The 22,072-nt window shown below is 47.0% G+C and overlaps 1 protein-coding gene across 45 annotated transcripts in view; it reads left to right on the forward strand.

The window, feature by feature from the left end:
* The window catches only part of CACNA1C (calcium voltage-gated channel subunit alpha1 C), a 721,586-nt gene that overhangs the window by 353,060 nt on the left and 346,454 nt on the right, over positions 1-22,072 (forward strand). The window lies entirely within an intron of this gene.

Raw genomic sequence — 22,072 nt, forward strand, 5'->3', positions numbered from 1 at the left:
ATAAACAGATTAAACAAGAATCCATGAGTGTATACCAATATAGTAAGTAAATGAGTAAATAAAAGGGGAAGAACCAGGACAACTTTTCCTTGCAACAAAATGCCAACTAACAAAGGTGAAGGGAATGATAGCGTTAGAAAGGTATCACCCAGCCACCATCCCATTGCTTCAAACAAAAATCGTCAGTGCATGCAAAAGCCAGCAGGTGAACCCTTAATGAAAAGCAGCATATTCATATAGTCTCAAAGTATCTCCCTATAAATTACTTGTCGGCTAAATAGTAACCTTACGTGGAGAAACCTGATGCCACCATTACCAAGTGGTCAAGGTTAACCTCACCGACATCATGTCCCCCCTGATATGATGCTCTGAGGTGGAAACATCACTTCTGTGTGTTCTTGCCCAAAATGCATAACCTTAATCTAACCACGAGGAAAGAAATATCAGTCAAACCCAAACTGACATTCTACAAATATCCTGGCTTGGCCTTTTTTAAAAATGTCATGGTCATGAAAGACAAAGAAAGACTAAGAGAACTGTTCCATATTAGAGGAGACTAAAGCGATATGACAACTAAATGTAATATATGATCTTGGATAGAATCCTGGACTTGATTTTTTTTTCTTTTTTTTTCTTTTTCTTTTTTTTGGCTATTGAGGACACTGTGTGAAATTGAAGGTCTCCAGATCAAATACAATACTTATCAATGTAAATTTTGTGAATTTACTAATCATATTGTGTGAGAATGACTTTGTTCTTATGAAATGCATACTGAAGTATTTAGATATAAAGGGACATTGTTACTTAGTCTCAGATGACTCAGAAAAACAATTATATATATATATATATATATATATATATATATATATATATATATATATATTCATGTAAGTTTATATATGTTACATATGTATATCTCTATCTCTGTCTGTCTGTCTATCTAAGATGATAAAGCAAATGTCGCAAAATGTAAACAGTTGGGAACTGGGTGAAGGGTCTATAAGAGTACTTTTCACAATTCCTATAACTTTTTTATAAGTTTGAAATTATTTCAAAATAAAGTTATACGATAGCAATGCCCTGTTTTGCCTCTAGAATTACCAAGGATAAGGGATGAGAGCAGCAGGATGAGAGCGGAAAGCAGGAGAGCACTGTTGGCAGCAACGGCTCGGCCCAGCTTTTCTGGAACGCAGCTTGGCCATTTGTACTGGAACCTTAAAAATGTTCATAACTTTTAGCCCCACTTCTACTCTCTCTCTCTCTCTCTCTCTCTCTCTCTCTCTCTCTCTCTCTCTATATATATATATATATATATATATATACACATTTATTCACAAATAAATATTTATTCACAATATTCACAATATTTATTCACAAATACCTTATTGCAGCATTCCTTTCAAAAATAAAAAATTGGAGATAGCCTAAATATTCACCAATGGGTGCTGGTGTGTCCCCGCTATGGAATATGAGGTACCCACTCAGTGATGTCCCTGAAGAATTTAACTGTGGCCAGAGGCTCAGCCCATCATGTCCTGGGACATACCAGAATACAAGGTACACGCAGTAAAATCTCAATAACATTCAAAATAGGTATTTAAAAATATGGAAGAAAAATAAGTCAAAATCTTAAGGGTGTGCTTCTCAGTGTAGTTTTCAATAATACCACATTTTCTATCATGAGCAAATATTCTAAAGCCAGAAAACAACAGCAACAGTGGTTAAAGTAGCGATGGGAACCTGAGCCTTTCCGTGCAGAGTGTGGACACTCCTCCCTGCCCACAGCCATGAGGTCCCCCCTGGACTTGCCTCAGTCCCAAGCTCTTGAGAAAGGGACGAAGATTGAGAGGGGAGAGGAAGGGTTGTTGACATCAGGTGATGATGTGGAGGGTGGCCCTCCTAGGGGGCATGGTGGGCATCTCAGAATCTCACTTAATTCCCCAGTGGACGAGCAGACTGAGTCTTGGAGAGCTTAAGTGGTTACCCAAGGTCAACATTTCCTAAGAATTGAGGCTGGAGTTCTGTGCTTCCAGCCCTGACTGGCCCCTGGGCCATATCAACTGGGCCAGCTCAGCCTGCTGGTCATTCCGCTGCCATCCTGCTTCCTCCTCTCTGCCTTGGTTTCCTACAGCTTACTGTCAAATAATACGCATTCTTTCTTCTTTTTCTGCTGGAATTCTCATCCCACATTGGCTTAAGGGGAAGGTAAAATGCGTAAGTGTCAGACGCATTAACATATCATCCAGTCCACATCCAAAAGTATTTACTAGACCTTCAGGGAGCAAGGAGTCCACACTGTTAGAATGGTACTGACCCCATGTTCTCTGTCACCTGAGAAGGCCTAGCTGTAGGGACACTGCAGGGAGAGTCTGAGTTTGGCAGTCAGAGCAGTTTCTAACAATCAGAGTGAACACACAGAAATAGTTACACAGAGACATCATTCAGTCTCTGCAGAGAGCCTTCAGAAGCAATGCCTCACATTTGGGCATCTCTTTTTGGTGTTCTGAGCGCTATGGCACAAGTCACCTCATCAGGTTCCCATGAGAAAGTCATGAAAAAGACAGGGTAGGAATCATTACCCTCAGAGGAGAGAACAGGCGCTGACAGATTACGTTAGATTTCTCCAGTCATTGGCAATGAATCAGTCTTCTCACTTCTAGACCCGTATTCCTTCTCCCCTTGGGATCCCTTGTTATCCCACCCAGGACAGAAAAATGAGTTCCGTCATTCCAACACCGCTCCTGCCTTGACAGCGTAATTGACCTCAAGTAGATGGGCTCTCCATGCTAAACTTTTCTCCTGCAGCTTTCTCTCAACTAGTGAAAAAGATTCATGCAAGGCAGACGGTGGACGGACGCCCCATCTGGTCCCCGTAACCTATCTATTCCAGTGGAGACCAGCCTGAAATGAAGGCACCACAGCCTCACTGATTTGGCAGGCGTTTATCAGAGCACACTGATGATACTTCCGGAACTGAGGAGAGCTAAGCGGGGGAAATCCTGCCATGGGCTGAGACAAAAGACCTGACTTGGAGCTCCAAAACGCAGTGGTGTTGGTTCATTAGGGTGACTCAGCTTCCCTCTGGCAGACAGGGCACATTTTTTTTAGAGAGGAATTGTGCTGTCATGAGACAAAAGTGGGCTTTTGAAGTCTGACAAATCAGGGCTCAAATGCTGACTGCACTCCTTAGTTGTGTGACTTCCAGCAAATTCTTTAACCTTATTGAGTCTTAGTTTCCTCAGCTATAAAATAAAAATGATAAACTATCTCGGGGTATAATTGCAAGGATTAATAAGATGGCAAACACCAAAGGCCTGCCACAATTTCACTCCTAGATTAAGTGGAAATATTTTAAGGTTCCCGTCGTGTGTTCAAGAAAGACAAGCCCATGGTTCATTTTTTAAATGTCCTAAACTGCATTTCCAGGGCCTCTTTCACTTCTGTCTTTAAGCTGCACCCCCACAGATCTATAAGAATGCTCAAAGGACGAGACATCCGAGAGCCCAACTCAGGGACTCTCACACATGCGTCCGAGCTGGTGGTTGCGCCTCATGGCCCAGCCTTGTCTGGAGATGATGTAGAGCTTGGCAGCCATAGCGTCTCAGCCCCCGAAGGCCACAGTGTGATGGCAACTGCCGTTGTCACCCTCACTCACCCAGCACCCTCAGTGTGGCTGCTGGAGTCTCAACCGGGTCTCCACAAGTGGCCCAGTGACTTCTGTCCCATAACCCAGTGTTCTGTGCTCACAGGCCTGCAGCTTCCCACCTGCCAGAAGTCATTAGGAATTAAAAACAACAGTAAAAACAAATAGCTACAATTTGTTACGTCAAGGGCTGCTTCCTTCCTCTTGAAGAGAGTCTCCAGAGGTGACTTTCTTTAGATCACCTACCCTGTATATTAGCTAAAAAATGACCTTAAATGTAGAGAGAGTCCAAGTATAGAAGAAGGAAAGGTGTTTTTCTCTGCCTAGCCGCCTGTCACACAGAGCGAGATGTCCACACGTTGGATCCTCCTGTCCCTAGAAAGCAGGTCTGCTCTATTCTTCTCCATGTACGTGACTTGCAGCGGGGTCCTGCGTTAGAGACCCAGCCCTGCCCCTCGCCTGCTGGTGACCTGCTCCCTCTGGGCACTTGCTCCTCCAGCACCACAGTCTTATCAGTAGAGTGATGACACCTCAATGAGGTTGCCGTGAGGTCACGTGAGGCAGAGCAAGAGAAAGCCCATGGACACCTCTAGAGTAGAGATTCAGAATGAGATAGGTTGTCACGAATTTTTCCAAAAGAATACATGACAGTGGCTTTGTCCCAAAAGTAAGGCTGAAATAAAATCAAGGTGGGTCCAAGGGCCATTCAAGTACAAATAGTTTGTAAGTAGTAGGAAAAGCTGTAAGATTTTAATGTTGGGAGACCTCAAAAGCCTTGAAAGGAAGTATAAAACCACTCAAAAAAAAGAAAACCTCCAAGCATCCTCTTTGTTTCTCAGTGACAATTTCCCAAACTATTTTAAGCCACATTGATTCTCAAGGGAGAAACCACCACCAAAGCAAAAGGATGGAGAAGTTTCATTTCCTTGCCTCTGCTGTGAAAATACCCCTGTGGTAATTTAAAGATGTAGAATTTTCTAATAAAAACAACCAGAGTGTGTTAGGCATAATTATTTCACCTCTGCCCATCTGTCTTTTTCTCTGTTGTTTCTGTCCATCTAGTCTGCTGATTTCCAAAGGAATCGAGGTAGCTTTATTACATTTAAGACCATTCAAAAGAAGACAATTATAGCCCCTACTTGTTTTTGTATTACAGATAAGGCAGTAGTTTTGTAAAGAGCCAAGCTTGTCTCTGTCCTATTTTGGGGCCCAGGTACACGTTTCCTATTTTTAGCAGGTCTGTGGTATTGTGAATCTGAGATTTCAACTGCCAGTGAGTCAGAAGGTCTGGCTGCCCAGAGATATGTGACTCAGATGGGCAGGAATAGTCTGTTCGTTGGGAGATGGGGGTTTAAAGGGGAGCTTTTGTGCTTAGTGAAAATGTAAATGAAAACAAGTTTAAATAGAAATCTGTTGCCCTTCTGGAGGATTCTTTCCCCTCATCCCTGAAAGTGCTCATCCCACACAGGGCGAGAGCCATGCCAACACGTCAGCAATTTCCTCCTCTTTGGAAGCCCTGTGGGGCATCCAGGGAAAGAGGTTTCTGGGTCACATCAGCCCTTAGAGTTAACAGAAATGGCAGAAGAAAGAATCGTGTGGGGAGCAGGTGTTAGGGCAGCTGAGGCTCATGGGGAAGAGATTTTCCTCTTTTAAGAGTCAAAAACTGGAAAGAAAAGATGGCTTCTCTGAAAGAGTGGAAGCAACAGATTGGTATGTTGTTGATTAGAGGCTGGATCAGAAATGCTAGACCACGTGTTTATCTGTTCACTATCCATGCATCCATGCATCCATGCATCCATGCATCCATGCATCCATGCATCCATCCATCCATCCATCCATCCATCCATCCATCCATCCATCCATCCATCCATCCAAGCATCATCCAACTACACAAGCATTAGTACATATATTGAAAGCTGACCACGTGCTGAGCCATTTGCAAGGTACTAGGGAACGACACAGCCTGGTGGAAGAGAGACAGGACAAGAGGCAGCCTTGCTCCAAGGTCCCGTCCAAGGCTGAGAGTTCATGATCCCAGGTTGGCAGGAGCTTCGGCACTTCCATGGTCTCCATAGCAGCTCTGCTCCTGCAGAGGCAGATGTGCACTCAGGGTAAATCACTGGATAAACAAACCCAGCGGAAGCCTGGGTCAGTGCCTGGGGCCACGTGAGCACCCTGTCCCTTCACACTGTTTGCCCAGACACTGACCCCTCATGGAGCCAAGCCCCCTCAGGCAGCGTGCAGACCCTCTCCGGCCGTGGGCCTGAGGGTACCAGTGAGCAGGAGCTTCCAGCCCCACCCGAGTGAAGAAGCCTATCGTGGAAACTGGGATCGTTGTGGTTTTAGCTGCTGTTTAGATTTTCCAGTGTTCCATGAAAGCTCTTGAATCTCTTCCCTAAATAATAAAGTCCTGTTTGGTATTTGGTGAAATGTTTGGAGTGCAGTGTTCGACCGGGCAGAACTAAGCTGCTGACAAAATACTGTCTCAGCCATTTAATAATAATAGCTAACATTTGTATAGCACTCTACAGTTTAACAAAGCTCTGTGCAGCAGCCCTGTGAGAACCATCTGAGGGCAGGGTTGTCACGTACGTGTCACCCGTGGACGACGGGCTGCGCCGAGGAGCTGAGGCCCATGCTCCAGGGCCCATGGGTGGTAAGGCCAGATGCAGGACTTCCCACCCTGAGCCAGAGTCTGGACCAGCCTCTCTGACAGCTTCCATGACCACACCCTCTCCTCTAACCCAGGTTTGGTCTCCGGTTGCCACAGTAAATATGCACAGACTGCCCCCAGTTAAGTCTTTCCCAGACTCTCCTTAATTGTGCCCTTTTCTTCCTTCAGCACCTAAACTAACTCTCCCAGAGGAAATCCAGGCTCTCAGTATTGGAATCCCCTCTTCGCACACCCTGGCCCTCTCTCACCGTCCCTCCCTCTCCCCACCGCCCACCCCCACCCCTAGCTTGCATTCTCTGTATCCAGGCTGCACTTTTCTCCACCACTGCAGCATGCCATGGGCAACTGTAGATCCCAGTGTTGGTTAGAGGTAAGGCAGAACAGGGGCAACTCTTTTTTAGGGACCTCTTTGGTGTCTAGCAAGGGGCCAGTTAATGGGCAGCAAACCTCTTCTAAATCAGTAAGTCAGAGAATCTGAACAAAATGGGTGTCTGTGTGGGCATAACAGTATGAAGCCAAGAACAAGAAGAGGCCCCAGGTGGGCACCGTGTGGGCAAGGGACTACCGGAAATAGATGCCAGGGGAGAAAAGGGGATGTTTGTTCAAAGCCCAGTGGGCCAGTGCCTTCAGCAGACTGGGTGCATCCCTCAGAATGCTTACAGCCAGAAGTGTCCTGCAAGCCAGAGTTGTCCCCCACCTCACCAGTGGAACTTGGGGGGCTCGAGCTGTGGCCACCCTCCCTTCCAGTCAGTGGGCAGTGACTACAGATGGCTCATCTTAGCTGTTCTCTGGGTAGAGACGATTCTGTTGCTCCCTGCAGACAGGAAGCCTGAGGGGATGGGTTTGGTTGGGAAGGAGAGTTTGAAGTGAGTAAGTTGGGAGCAGAAAGGGACTTGGAGAGGGGGGCCCAGTGAGTGATCCAGCGTTCAGGAAGCATGAGAATATCGGATACCTTGGAGGAGGTGTCTTTGGAAGTAAAATAGGGGCTCCCAGGGCTTGTCCTAGGCCTGAGGAAATGAGCGGATTCTCGCCTCCGTGTCCCTTCCTCCACTGAATCCCTCCGCTCCCCTAACACAGCCCCGAACGGAGCTGTTTGATCGTTGTAGACGGGCTTCCCAAGTTCTACGGGCTAATCTGATCCTCTTATTGGGAGTTACAGCATTGTTTCACGGGGAAAATACTTCCTCCCCACACCTTTTTTCCAGATTTCAGTAATAGCCTTTGTTTTAATTTAAAGAACAGTTTTTGTTATAATTACACAAGTCATACATAATCATTATAGAAAAATTAAAATGCATTAAAAAGTTAAAAAGAATAATCCATCCAAAGTCTCAGACCTCAGGGACACTATTATCTTTTATGCGTATATCTTTCCGGCCTTTACCATACAGACATACGTAAATTTTAAAAACCCTACTACACATACAACTATGTAACCTGGTTTTTCTTTAATTACATACTGTAAACATCCTGTTGTGGCATTGAATATGAACCTGCAGTATCATTTTAATATTTACCCCTTATCAAAATATGGCCAGATCCTATCTGGGGACATCTTCAGTTCTACCTATTGTTAAGACAAACAAAATTCTGGTAAAACAAAGGAATTTGGATAGTTTCTAGAAATATAGTGAGATAGGATTGATCTGGTCCATAACAGAAATTTCCTTGGAAAAACAGATCCTGGTAAATTCAACAGTTTAGTTTACGCTGTAGTTTAAACGTTGCTCCCTGAGCTGCTTTCTACTTTGAAAGAAATTCAGCGCACGCACCTTCAAGACCGTGTGAGAAGTGATGAGAAGCGGGCAGAACACGGGGCTCAGTCAGGGCCCAGGCCTCGCTGGCACGTGCCACTTGGGACCTGGAACCGGGCAGTCCTTCTGTCCTCCCCTGCGGAGGTCGGGCGCGGCGAGGAGACAGCTTGGGCTTCGGTCAGACCATGCAGAGTTCCTCACTCACTCACAACACTGCTTGTGTGGCTTTGGGCAAGGGATCTGCGAAATGACTGTGCTGTCTGCCTCCTGGAATTGTGCTGAGGGTTAAGTAATGTGTTAAGAGTTCGGCACATGAGAATAGTTTCTTTTGCCCTTTCACTTTATCATCTGTTCAAATGAGGGATTAAATGAGCTGATCTCTAAGAACACTTTTAGGTCAGTTTCCTTAGGATTTCACATTAGCACAAATGAGAGCCTGCCTTTTTCAGCATATTTCAGAGTAGCCATAGCATCCGAGCTCAGGGAAGTGGGGTTTTGCTGGCTTTGCATTTTGCAGAGGCAGCCAACCCCCACGCCCCCTCCCCCGCGACGCATTCTCCAGCACCACCCTCCCTTAGGATTTGCTGTTGTCTTCTTGTCCTCCGGGGTTTTGTCGTCCAGTTTAGGAAATGAATTTCTTGAGGACAAGCCTCTGTCTGTCATCTTTGACACTCCCCTTGCCTTGTCCCAGGTCACCTGCTCAACGGACCACATTCAGGCATAATGAATTGGTTAATAGGGGTTTGACAGGTGGGGAATTTATTTCAGTGTGTTGGCCTCATGGTCCTGGCTGTGATGCCCTAGTCATGGCAGCTTGATGTTGGTTTATTTCAGCCCATCTGCACAACTCCAAGATCCCCATTCGGCTTGTAGCTGCGTGGAACTCTCTTGGGAATCCTGCCAGGACTTAACTCCTGCTGCTCAGGCAGGTCTTCACCTGCCCTGTGGGTGAGAACAATGAGAGTGGGGAAGCAGCGGCCATCCGTTTGCTAGGAAAACAAAACAAAACAGATTATTTCCAAGGAATAGAGAAACAGGATGACTCATTCAATATTAACCACGTAAACATTATCTTTAAAAATATCTTCCCTTTGGTCCATCGAGCAGTCTAATCTGGCAGATTACGATGTGAATGTCATTGCTGAGGTGTGGTGTCAAGTATGTCACCTTCCTTTGCCTCCTCATGCGGGGTGCCCCTCAGTGATGGAGCAGAGTTCTTTTTGTGTCCCCACTTCGTGCACACACTGCTGCCTTTTCTCCTCCCTGTCCTATGCTGTCACCTATCATGTCAGGGGAGGTAACCCAGCCACAGGTGTATGCTGAGTCCTTGCCATGTTTCCAGCACTTTGTAAATTCACCCTGGGAACTCATTCCTCCACTTCTTCATTCATTCAGTGAATATTTTTTACTAGAGAGATGATAGCCAGTTGCTTTGAACAACTGGCACATAGTAGGTTCTCAATGCTTTTGTTTTAGGAAGCAACTCTCATAGTTCTTGATGGGCTGTGTCAAATACTGGAGCCCCTGGGCCTAGATAGATTTGCCTGGATGAAACAGTTCCCTGGCTTTTTAAACAGAATACATTGAATATAATTTAATCTTTCTTGATACCTCCAAGCCGGCATTTTGAATATCAGTGTTGTAATGGAATGAAGTGACACCTCTGTTTTATAGAGGTATTCAGGGTTCTTTGTGCCTGCATTAAATAAATTCAGAGTGTTATCTTTCTGGCTCTTCTGTTTGATTTTTATAGTTTGTCTCCTTCCTTGCAGTGAAACTGTGGGATGCTTATTTCTTATTCATCCACTGTGTCTCTGTGTGATAACAAGTATCCTATACTTATTTAGCATTTTCTGTATGCATTATTTTATTTAGTCCTCATATCAACTCTGCAAGGTAGATAGTATCATCTCCAATTTGTTGATTAAAAGAGGAGAAAAAAAGAACAACTCTGAAGTTTCTAAGAGTTAAGCAATGTGCCGAAAGTCCCATGGCGATAAAGGGGGACAGTGGGACTCAGAACCAGGGCTTCTGCTTCTAAGTCTGAGGCTCTCTCTGTGCCACCTCCTTCTTCCTGGTGTGCTGGGAACATCCCGCAACCCTTGTTAAAACGGGCTGTCAGATGACTGGGTGAAGGTTTCAGAGGCTGTCTTTTTTTTTTTTTTTTTATTAAATTTATTGAGGTGACAATTGTTAGTAAAATTACATAGATTTCAGGTGTACAATTCTGTATTACATCATCTATAAATCCCATTGTGTGTTCATCACCCAGAGTCAGTTCTCCTTCCATCACCATATATTCGATCCCCCTTACCCTCATCTCCCACCCCCCACCCCCCACGCCCCTTACCCTCTGGCAACCACCAAACCATTGTCTGTGTCTATGAGTTTCTGTTTCTCATTTGTTTGTCTTGTTCTTTTGTTGCTTTTGGTTTATATACCACATATCAGTGAAATCACATGGTTCTCTGCTTTTTCTGTCTGACTTCTTTCGCTCAGCATTACTCTCTCAAGATCCATCCATGTTGTCACAAATGTTCCTATATCATCTTTTCTTACCGCCGAACAGTATTCCATTGTGTATATATACCACAACTTCTTTATCCATTCATCTATCGAAGGACATTTTGGTTGTTTCCATGTCTTGGCCACCGTAAACAAAGCTGCAATGAACATTGGAGCACACATGTCTTTATCTCTAAATGTTTTCAGATTTTTTGGGTAGATACCCAGGAGAGGGATTGCTGGGTTATACGGTAATTCTATTCGTAATTTTTTGAGGAATCTCCACACCGCCTTCCATAACGGCTGCACCAGTCTGCATTCCCACCAACAGTGTATGAGGGTTCCTTTTTCTCCACAGCCTCTCCAACACTTGTTACTATTTGTCTTGTTGATGATAGCCATTCTGACTGCGGTGAGGTGATATCTCATTGTGGTTTTTATTTGTATTTCTCTGATGATTAGTGATGTTGAGCATTTTTTCATATGTCTATTTGCCATTTGTATGTCCTCTTTGGAGAAATGTCTCTTCAAGTCCAGAGGCTGTCTTTCAAAGAGTGTTTGAGATTTAGTGCACGGGCTTGGTGACCTCTCTTTATTGGCTATTCACAAACTTTTTCCTTCTTGTTCTCTAATGTATAAGCAAGGAAGATGGATGACAGATAGAGTGGCCAGATTTAGGAAAAAAGAAAAAAAGAAAACAAAGAAGGAAAGCCCCGAGATGCCCACTTAAGTTTGCATTTCACACAAGTGTTGATTACTTTTTTAGTATTCATATTTCCCATGTACTATGTGGGACATACTTATAAAAAAAGTTATTTTTGTTTATCTGAGAGTCGAGTGCATCTGGGTGTCCTATTTTGTCCACAGCCCTAATAGCAGAGCTGTGGCTGTGTGAGGGTCTTGGCACAGTCATGGCAGAAGTGCCTTGAGTAAGAGTGGGGCTGGGAAAATCCACTGGTGGGTTGCAGAGTTTATAGTGTTAATTAGCTAATGCTTCCTGGAAGAGCTAGATCTTGAGCTGCTGTTTACATGGCAGCAGGGAGATGGTTGGGCAGTGAGCTGGAAAAAGAACCATTCACATAAAAAAAGCACAGCACCCCAGAAGAGGATGAGGCACGAACAAAACAAGGCTCAGTTTCTCCTGCCTAATGTAATGGCCCGTTGGGTTCCTGTACTAAAAATAGAAGAAACAGTGCCACCTTCCCCACACTCTCAAGTTGACCTGAGAGCGAGTGTTTGAAACTCTTTGGTTCTCTCAGGCAGTAAATTTAAGGAGCAACCTGCCCCACAAGTGGAATTAAGTTTCTAAAGACATCTTCTAGGCCGTCCAGAATTTCTTGAAATCTAGGATATAATTTTTTCCCCTATAAAGTCTTCTTGAAATCTCACCAGTCCTGCTTTTGAGGCTGATTGCTACCTGCTGTTAGGGAATTTGCCTGAGAAGTTCTCAGGTAACGGAAGTTTGTGGGATAAATTGAAAATTGCCAGCCTGATCCAGGGGATGAGATAGCAAAGACAGGACATTCTTTCTGAGTGCATGTGTTCCCCCGACAGTGTTTGCCACGTGTCTTGGTGAAGGAAGCTCCAGGTCTCCTGCACCCATTGGGGCGGGAACGTGCCTTGTGTCCTTGACTGAGTCTCTCCCCTCTCTCCTTTCCTTTTTGCATGGTTTGTATTACAGAGCCAAGGGCCAAGCAACACCCTTTTAAAATTTATGTTCAACTAATTTTTTGAGTACTTATCATGCAAGGTGCAGGGTCTAAACCTCCTGCCTCCGTGGGTTTTTGCTGCCAGCTCAGTGCCTGGCCCCGTGGTGGGGCTTCCATCTTCCCTTCCTTGCCCCAGCATCCCCACTCCCAGAGGGGACATGGAACTGAGAGAGTCAGGGACTTGCCTCATGACCTGCAGCCAAAGCAGCAGAGTGGAGATTCGAATGCGCACCTTCTGACTCTGCTGCCACACTTGTTACCTGCCCCGCCATCAGCCAAGACTGTGACCAAACCAGGGGAGGTGGATGGTACGCAGGCACTGAGCCCCCGTTTCTTTAACAAATACTTACGTTGACAAGTCTGTGCTGTGGCCCCAAGAGACCAGCCTTGCAGGGTTCCTAGCTTCACAAAAGTGTGGACATTGATTCCAACATTTCCCAGACATTTAGAAATGAAGCGGGTCATCCCGCAAGGTCAAGCTCTGGGGCTGTGAGCCTGTGTCTCTGGGTTTGAATAACCCGAAGAGGCATCGCGGGCTCAGAACCAGGAGAGAGCTGAGCAGGTGCCCCTCTCACCAGGGGATTGCAGGCACAGCTGAAGTTCAGTAGAAGGCTCAGTTTCCTCTGAGAAGCCGGTGGGGGTGGGGAGGAGGGCGTTATGAGTACTTGCAGAGCACACAGAGGCGAAGGAGGAGTTTGCAGGCGTCTGCGGAGCAGGGCTGACAGCTTCCCATGGCGCCATGCTGCATGGCGTCACCCAGACACAGACACTGCCATCTCTCCGAGGTAGTCCTGGGGCCCCCAGGAAGGGCCGGGGCCTGGGACGTTCTTGGGGTGCTCATGGCAGTAGCTATTAGTCAACGGGATCTGAAGTATTGTAATGCTTAGTTAAATCTGAAGTGCTTTATTACATATATTAGCTCAGGTACCTTCACAAATAACTCTAGGAGTGACAGTCTGTTACTGTCATGCTGGGCGGCCTGCGGGGTCTCTGCTCCCGCTCCCCACACAAGAACGCAGGATATGGTGAGGCCAAAAAGGAACACCCACGGAGCCATAGGCAGGGGAGTCATACCACTATATTCTCTCTGGCGGCACTATACTCTCACTGGAGGCTGGATCCACACTGTCCACAAACCGCCATCCACGCTTGCCAGCCCAGCCACCATCTTCTTGCTAGCCCCCATTCTTTCTCTCTTCTTCTAGCATAGCCACAGCAGTTACATTAGTGGCCAATGGCTCACTGGTTACAGCTGACGGCCAACTAGCCACAGCTGATGGCCATGCAATCACAGTTGGCCATTTACTACCTGAGCCAGCACCTGTCTATGTGAGGCCGAGAGCCTGGAAACTACTTTCTGGGGCTCTGCCCCCACACTCCACCCCTACAGGCTCTCGCCTCACAACCTATGCGACAAGCGTCTTCCGCGAGGGGCCCTGTGCGAGGAGCCTGGGGTGAATGCAATATCCTGGACACAGCCAGGCTCTCTGGGCACAGCCAGGGTTTCTCAGGGCACCACCAGTGCTTCTGGGCACGGCCAGACTTCCTGGACTTCTTAGGGTACCACCTGTCTTCCCGGACACAGCCAGGGTTTCTCAGGGCACCACCAGTGCTTCTGGGCACGGCCAGACTTCCTGGACTTCTTAGGGTACCACCTGTCTTCCCAGACACAGCCAGGGTTTCTCAGGGCACTGCCACTCTCTCTGGGAACAGCCCGACTTCCTGGGCACAGCCAGGGCATCTTCAGGGCACAGCCAGACTTCCTGGACTCAGCCAGGGCTCTCAGGGCACTGCCACTCTCTGTGGGCACAGCCACACTTCCTGGACACAGCCAGGGCTCTCAGGGCACTGCCACTCTCTGTGCCTCTCAGGGTACCCTGCTGGAACAACAGCGACTCACAATCAAGGTGCTTACATATTCTCAATGGCGGCCAGTCAAGAGACAAAAGCAAATATCCTCCAGTTCCACTAACAACAGTTCCCAAACAAACAGTCAAGCGGTCCATTAAATTAGGGATGGCAGGCAATTCCCCATAGTCCATAGTCATTTGCCAGGGCTGTCCTGGGGGTGAGGGACGACCTTGACCTCACCCTCATCTCCCACGGAGGACTCAGCAAGCGTTACCTCCTGGGACTATAAGTCCTGCATCCGGGCTGCCTGAGCAGGAACTTCCCCGGCCCACAGGGCTGCAATAACCTTCGCTTTCTCCGGCCTGTGCTGGTGGGAGAACCGTCCACGTCCTCCCACCCCTCCACGGGGGTCCAGCTCTCCGGCAGCTGCTCCTCCTGGTCTTCCTGAGACTGAGTGTTCATACACACAAACTGCTCCACCGCTCTTGGGAGAGCCTTGGCCGGCACCATACCCTGCTCGCTGCGCCATTTGTCATGCTGGGCGGCCTGCGGGGTCTCTGCTCCCGCTCCCCACACAAGAACGCAGGATATGGTGAGGCCAAAAAGGAACACCCACGGAGCCATAGATGGGGGAGTCATACCACTATATTCTCGCTGGCGGCACTATACTCTCACTGGAGGCTGGATCCACACTGTCCGCAAACCGCCATCCACACTTGCCAGCCCAGCCACCATCTTCTTGCTAGCCCCCATTCTCTCTCTCTTCTTCTAGCGTAGCCACAGCAGTTATATTAGTGGCCAATGGCTCACTGGTTACAGCTGACGGCTAAGTAGCCACAGCTGATGGCCATCCAATCACAGTTGATGGCTATTTACTACCTGAGCCAGCACCTGTTTATGTGAGGCCGAGAGCCTGGAAACTGCTTTCTGGGGCTCTGTCCCCACAGTTACCGTCGCCATTTCATAGAGGTCGAGACTGAGACACAGAGCCATTCAATCACTTCCCTAAAATCCCACAGCCAGAAAGTAGCACAGCTGGATTTGAACTCCTCTGCTTAGTTTTAAGAACTGGGCTCTTCCTTACAAGGTGATCTTTGTCTCCTTATGCAAGCGCCCTCCCTGGAGGTTGACTAGGCTGGCAACCAGAAAACATTTATTTCAGAGCAGTGACAGGGAGGTGACTGAATGGGTCACGCTGTGATCTCTCCCTGAGGTCCTAAAAAGGAATAAGGTGTGATGTTTAGGCATTGGAATCTTCATGGAGTTCCCCTGTCCTCTCCTCTCTTCCCCACCACATTCCAAGGTCCAGGACCTGGAGGAAGGAAAGGAGAAACCAGCCACCCCTCAGGGCCCGCCCGGCCAGGCAACCCCACTGGTCGCCCCTGACACTGGCTAAGTGTGTGAGGAACTGGGGCCATGTGGTAGCAATCAGAGGAGACTCAGGGCGTTGCAATGCACAGCCTGCCTCTGTCCCAGCCGGAACCACTGCAGCTCAGGCGTCTCAGGGAGCCCACCCTCCCAGCTCTCTGGAAAACTTCCCAGACCTTGTTCCCCTGCCAGGTGACGGTGACGGGCATGGCCTGGCTGGCTGTGGGCGGAGCTGATGGAGGGGTGTGTGTGTGTGTGTGCTGTGTATGTATGTATACACCTGTGTGCAGATGTACTCCACTCCCCCACCCCAGGCCTGGGACATGCTCATGTTTCACAGGTTCCTAGAGGAAATGTTTTCATTTTTCCAGTGCTTTAGGACAAAAGGCTTGCTGTTTGTAAAATTTGAGGCCCCAGGAAGCGATGATTCTGTGTCAGGATGGCTGTGCCTCAGCTGGTCACTCCCCACCTTCTCTGAATGCCCCAGTTACATCTCAGAACCTGCTGCAAGGCACAGGACATGCCGGGGAGCATCACTGACCTTCCAAGCCTTGAGAATGACTCCCTTCCTCTTCCAACGGGGACAAGGCACAGGTTTGCTGGGTCTCAGCAGGGGGTGTGGGACAGCCTTACGAGGTAAAATTTAGAAATCAAGTTTATCTCTCAAAAACCTGGACTTTGCATCCGTTTCGTGATAAGAAGATATAGGTATATACACAGAGCAGAGTGTGTGCGGCTCATCTCGGTTTCTCATTCTTGTCAGAGGCTCTTTGGGGGTGTCCAGGGTTTGAATCATCTCACCTCTGAGTTTTGCCTGTGCCATCGCTTGTCTTTATATGGCACTGCTAGTCACCTGTGTAGCCCTGCACCTGTGCCTGGTGCCACAGGCGCTCTGACCTCGTCCAATGAGCAGGGCACCACCCTGTGCAGTGCATGCCCTATTTTAGCTTAGTTCCTACCCTGTTGTAGTTCTTCGGGCCCTAAGTTCTTTCAGGGCAGAGCCCATCCTTGCTCCTAGTTCTGTCTCCAGGCGTGCAAGCCTGCCACATGTAGGCAGTTAGTATGCAAATGAGTGAGCGCCCCCTCTCTCGCCTCCCACAAACCCTGCACGTTCCCCCACATTTATCTGTGAGGAATGAACTTAGTGAGATGTACGGGCACCATGGGTGCCCATCTTCCAGTCATTTCCATTGCCACTTCAGCTTACTTCTGGGTGCTGCTGTGCTTCCCTGAAAATAAGACCTAGCCAGACAATCAGCTGTAATGCATCTTTTGGAGCAAAAATTAATACAAGACCTGGTCTTACATTATAGTGAAATAAGACACAGTATTATATTATATTATATTATATTATATTATATTATATTATAATATATTATATAAGACCTTGTCTGATATTATATAAGACCCGGATTATTATATTATATTATATTATATTATATTATATTATATTATATTATATTATATTATACCTGGTCTTATATTACAGTAAAATAAGACCGGGTCGTTTTTTTTTTGTTTGTTTTTTTATTTATTGAGGTGACAATTGTTAGTAAAATTACATAGATGACAGGTGTACAATTCTGTATTACATCATCTATAAATCCCATTGTGTGTTCACCACCCAGAGTCAGTTCTCCTTCCATCACCATATATTTGATCCCCCTTACCCTCATCTCCCACCCCCCACCCCCCTTACCCTCTGGTAACCACTAAACGATTGTCTGTATTAATGAGTTTCTGTTTCTCATTTGTTTGTCTTGTTCTTTTGTTGTTTTTGGTTTATATACCACATATCAGTGAAATCACATGGTTCTCTGCTTTTTCTGTCTGACTTATTTCGCTCAGCATTACACTCTCAAGATCCATCCATGTTGTCACAAATGTTCCTATATCATCTTTTCTTACCGCCGAATAGTATTCCATCGTGTATATATACCACAACTTCTTTATCCATTCATCTATCGAAGGACATTTTGGTTGTTTCCATATCTTGGCCACCGTAAACAAAGCTGCAATGAACATTGGAGCACACGTGTCTTTATGTATAAATGTTTTCAGATTTTTTGGGTAGATACCCAGGAGAGGGATTGCTGGGTCATATGGCAATTCTATTCGTAATTTTTTGAGGAACCTCCACACTGCCTTCCATAACGGCTGCACCAGTCTGCATTCCCACCAACAGTGTATGAGGGTTCCTTTTTCTCCACAGTCTCTCCAACACTTGTTACTATTTGTCTTGTTGATGACAGCCATTCTAACTGGGATGAGGTGATATCTCATTGTGGTTTTTATTTGCATTTCTCTGATGATTAGTGATACTGAGCATTTTTTCATATGTCTATTTGCCATTTGTATGTCCTCTTTGGAGAAATGTCTCTTCAGGTCCTCTGCCCATTTTTCAATTGGGTTGTTTGTTTTTTTGTTGTTGAGTTGCATGAGTTCCTTGCATATTCTGGATATTAGCCCCTTATCGGAGGCACTATTTGCAAAAATCTTCTCCCATTCAGTTGGTGGCCTCTTTATTTTGTCGATGGTTTCTTTTGCTGTGCAGAAGCTTTTAAGTTTCATATAGTCCCATTCGTTTATTTTAGCTTTTACTTCCATTGCCTTTGGAGTCAAATTCATAAAATGCTCTTTGAACCCAAGGTCCATGAGTTTAGTACCTATGTTTTCTTCTATGCAGTTTATTGTGTCAGGTCTTATGCTTAAGTCTTTGATCCATTTTTAATATATTTTGGTACATGGTGACAGATAGCAGTCCAGTTTCATTCTTTTGCACGTGGCTATCCAATTCTCCCAGCACCATTTATTGAAGAGGCTGTCTTTCCTCCATTGTATGTTTTTAGCTTCTTTGTCAAAAATCATCTGTCCATATTTATGTGGTTTTATTTCTGGGTTCTCAATTCTATTCCATTGGTCTATGTGTCTGTTTTTCTGCCAATACCATGCTGTTTTGATTATTGTAGCCCTGTAGTACAAGCCAAAGTCAGGAAGTGTGATACCTCCATTATAGTTCTTTTTTCTTAAGATTGCTTTGGCTATTCGGGGTCTTTTGTGGTTCCAAACAAATCTGATGATTTTTTGTTCTATTTCTTTAAAAAGTGCCATTGGGATTTTGATGGGGATTGCATTGAATCTGTATATTGCTTTGGGTAATATGGCCATTTTAACTATGTTGATTCTTCCAATCCTTGAGCACGGAATGTCTTTCCATTTCTTTGTGTCTTCTTCAATTTCTTTCAAAAATGTCTTATAGTTTTCAGCATATAGGTCTTTCACCTCCTTGGTTAAGTTTATTGCTAGGTATTTTATTCTTTTTGCTGCAATTGCAAAAGGAATTGTTTTTTGTATTTCTTTTTCTGAGATTTCATTGTTAGTATATAGGAAAGCAATGGACTTTTGTACATTGATTTGTAGCCAGCAACTTTACTGTATTCGTTGATTGTTTCTAATAGCTTTTTGGTGGAGTCTGTAGGGTTTTCTATATATAGCATCATGTCATCTGCAAAGAGTGATAATTTAACTTCTTCATTCCCAATTTGGATGCCTTTTATTTCTTTCTCTTGCCTGATTGCTCTGGCAAGGACTTCCAACACTATGTTGAAAAGCAGAGGTGATAGGGGACAGCCCTAAGACCGGGTCTTATATTAATTTTTGCTCCAAAAGACACATTAGATCTGATGGCCCGGCTAGGTCTTATTTTCAGGGAAACACGGTAGATGCCAGACACACTCACAGAATTCGTTATTTCATTCCATCTTGAAGACAATTCTGTGAGGCACTGGCCAGCTGCATAAAATTATACTTTCTGGAGGTGGATGGGGGAAGGAAGGAAGAAAGGAGGGAGGAAGGGAGGAAAGGAGGGAGGGAGGGAGGGAGGGAGGGAGGGAGGGAGGGAGCGAGCAAGGCGGGCTCCCCATGTTTACTTGTGGGTTTAGGGAAAAGCTTGCAGAGCAGTTACCCGTGCAGCCCTCTCTGTGTCACTGGGCTCTGGCCCTGCCACCCATGCACTTGTATACAGGGCTTTCTCTGACCTGGTCAGCAGGGGTGCCGCCCCCAGGATCAGAGAACCTCAGGAGTCAGCAACCCAGGAGCCACCAGGACTAACCTCACAGCGCCTATCTTTGGAATTCCTGCGTGGAGTAACCGTCTGGGATCCTGAGGCTGTGTCCCAACTAGGCCTGTCCACTCCCTAGCTGATTCAAACTGAGCTTCGGGTATGGGGCCAGATGAGCCCAGAGGTGTTTCTGGTCAGCTTCTGCAGCAGGACAAATTCCCTTAGCCCTTCCTGCCTGGGAAGCAGGTCTCAGGCCCAGGTCTCACCCCTTCTCCCTCCCTCCTGCTCCAGGGGGCTGTGTGAATTAAGGGAGCATGTCTCAGACCTCTACTGGATTGCAGAGGAGGGTTCTAGGACACCCAGAGGAGGGGCTGAGAGTGACAGGGCTGTTTGCCCTGGGGCTGTTGTCACAGCCATTGGAAACAGCCATTGGAACGTGCAGAGAGCCAATGCCAGCCGGTACTCTTGTGAGGTCTCAGGGAGGTTAGCTTGTCCTAGAAACAGCAGTGAGATGACAGCAGGCCCATTCTCACCTTTGGCAGCCCCTCCTCACCTGCAGTGAAACTGGGAGGGCAACTGAGCCAGCCGCCAGTGGGGACCATTGCTGACAGAGGCGCCCTAGGTTTAGAAAGCTCAGGCCAGTGCTGACTTCCCAGGCCTGCTGGCAGGTGGAATGCAACTGTGAAGACCTACCTCCCACCTCAGGGAAAGGCAGGCAGTCCCATCCTGGCCTTAATGACCCTTCAGACCCAGCGTTGGGGGCGGGGGTGGCTTCCAGTGGTTTCCAGCCCGAGGCTGAGTCATGCAGCTTCTCAGCAACTTAGTCAGACAACCCCAACTTGGAGGTGATTTGCATATTTACGAGCCCCTTTCCTGCTGGCATGATGGGGTCTGCTCACTGAGCCACAGCACCTGGTGAAGGGCTCCTCAAGGGAGCAGGGCTCAAAAGCGGCTGGGCAGGGGCTCAGGCGACTAGTCGGCACAAGAGGCACTATATTAAGGCCTGGTTATGTTTGGAAGGCCTCCCGGGAATGTTTGGCATGCTGAATATAAACTCTGCTTCCGTCTGCCTGCCACACTTGCAGATGTTTTCCGGATGGACCTGGAATGTGGGGTGCCCTGGGGAAGGAGCTGGGAATGTCTCCGGGAAAGACTCCTTTCTCAGGAACCCTGGTCGGGCTGGGGGGGGGGGGTGGCGAGGCATTGGGAAAGTATTTCTTGAGCTTGCTCTTTGCCTACACTTCCCAGAAGTGAGATGGGAGGTGAGTTGATGTGACCCAGTAGTGTCAGCATTTGGATTCCAGCAGGAAGAGGCCTCCTTTGAAGTCCGCCCAGCCCCTGGATGCCTCTGTAATGGATGCTGTGGTCTTACAGGCATTGGGCTATGGCTGTGAGGGCTGTGCTTGGGACTTGAGGTAGCCCAGAGCAGTGAAAAAGATGGCCGTCCCCTGACTCACACTGAATTGAAGGATGGGGGCACCAACCAGGAAGGACTCATTTGAGAGATGGGGAAACTGAGGCACAAAGCTAGGAGGGCAACCTGCTCAAGGTCACATAGCCTTTTGGCAGCAGGGTCAAGGCTCTAGGTTGCAGGATTGGTTTGCTCCCATGGATTGTAAAACATTACTAGCGTGAGAAAATGAAACCGCTCTGAGGACTGAGATGTCATCAAAATGCAGCTCCAGAGTCCTCCGGGACCTGACGTTTGGTGGCCTCAGCAGCTTTAGGACAAGGAAGCACATTGGGCTGGATGGTAACCGTCTATGAAATTTCAACAGCGTATCGGGGGGAGTCTCCAGTACTGTCTCAATTGAAACTACCTTTGGTGAGAGCTAAGGAGAAAAATGGAAGAGCTCACATGGGATAAACGTGCAGGCAAGTACTTGACTCTGCCAGGTCAGGGGCATCTTTAGTAGGGGTGCCCTGTGCAAAGGGAGGAATCCCCGTGCCTCTGCTGTGCCCTCCTCCTCACTGAGGCTTCAGTCCAGCCTTGCCATGGTCATGGACAGAACATGTGGCACCTGGCCTCAGGAGGGACAGACTGAACAAGGGGAGGGTCTCTGCTTTTGAATCCCAGATCTGCTGTTGAGTGGCTTCTGAGAGACCTGGGCTAGTTCAGTGCTTGAGCCTGCCTTCCCTCCTCCAAAGAATGGGGACAGGGCTGTGTGTGCACAGTTCTTGGCACATGGTGTCCTCTGAAAGGGGCTCTGCACACAATAGGTGCTCAGGAAATACTGCAGCCTGACTAGGAATTTAGGGGTTTGCTATTTGCTTAGTCTTAGGGAGGGAAGAAGAGTAATTTTTCATGAATCGGGGTGTGTTATAGTGATTTCAGAGAAGATAAGAGAAAGAAATGGAGCAAGTAAAAAGGAGGGCTCCAGGGTTCATGAGAGGTTTCAGAACTCCTTTTTGGGTAATTATGGAAAACTCTAGTGAAGTGACCCTTTCCTTCTAGTAACATCTTTTTTTGGACATCTTTTTTTGGTGGCTTTTAAGGAATTCCTTCTT

The sequence above is a fragment of the Rhinolophus sinicus genome, chromosome 1 (assembly GCF_057876585.1).
Source record: "Rhinolophus sinicus isolate RSI-liver-muscle chromosome 1, RSI-T2T, whole genome shotgun sequence".
Classification (NCBI taxonomy): domain Eukaryota; kingdom Metazoa; phylum Chordata; class Mammalia; order Chiroptera; family Rhinolophidae; genus Rhinolophus; species Rhinolophus sinicus.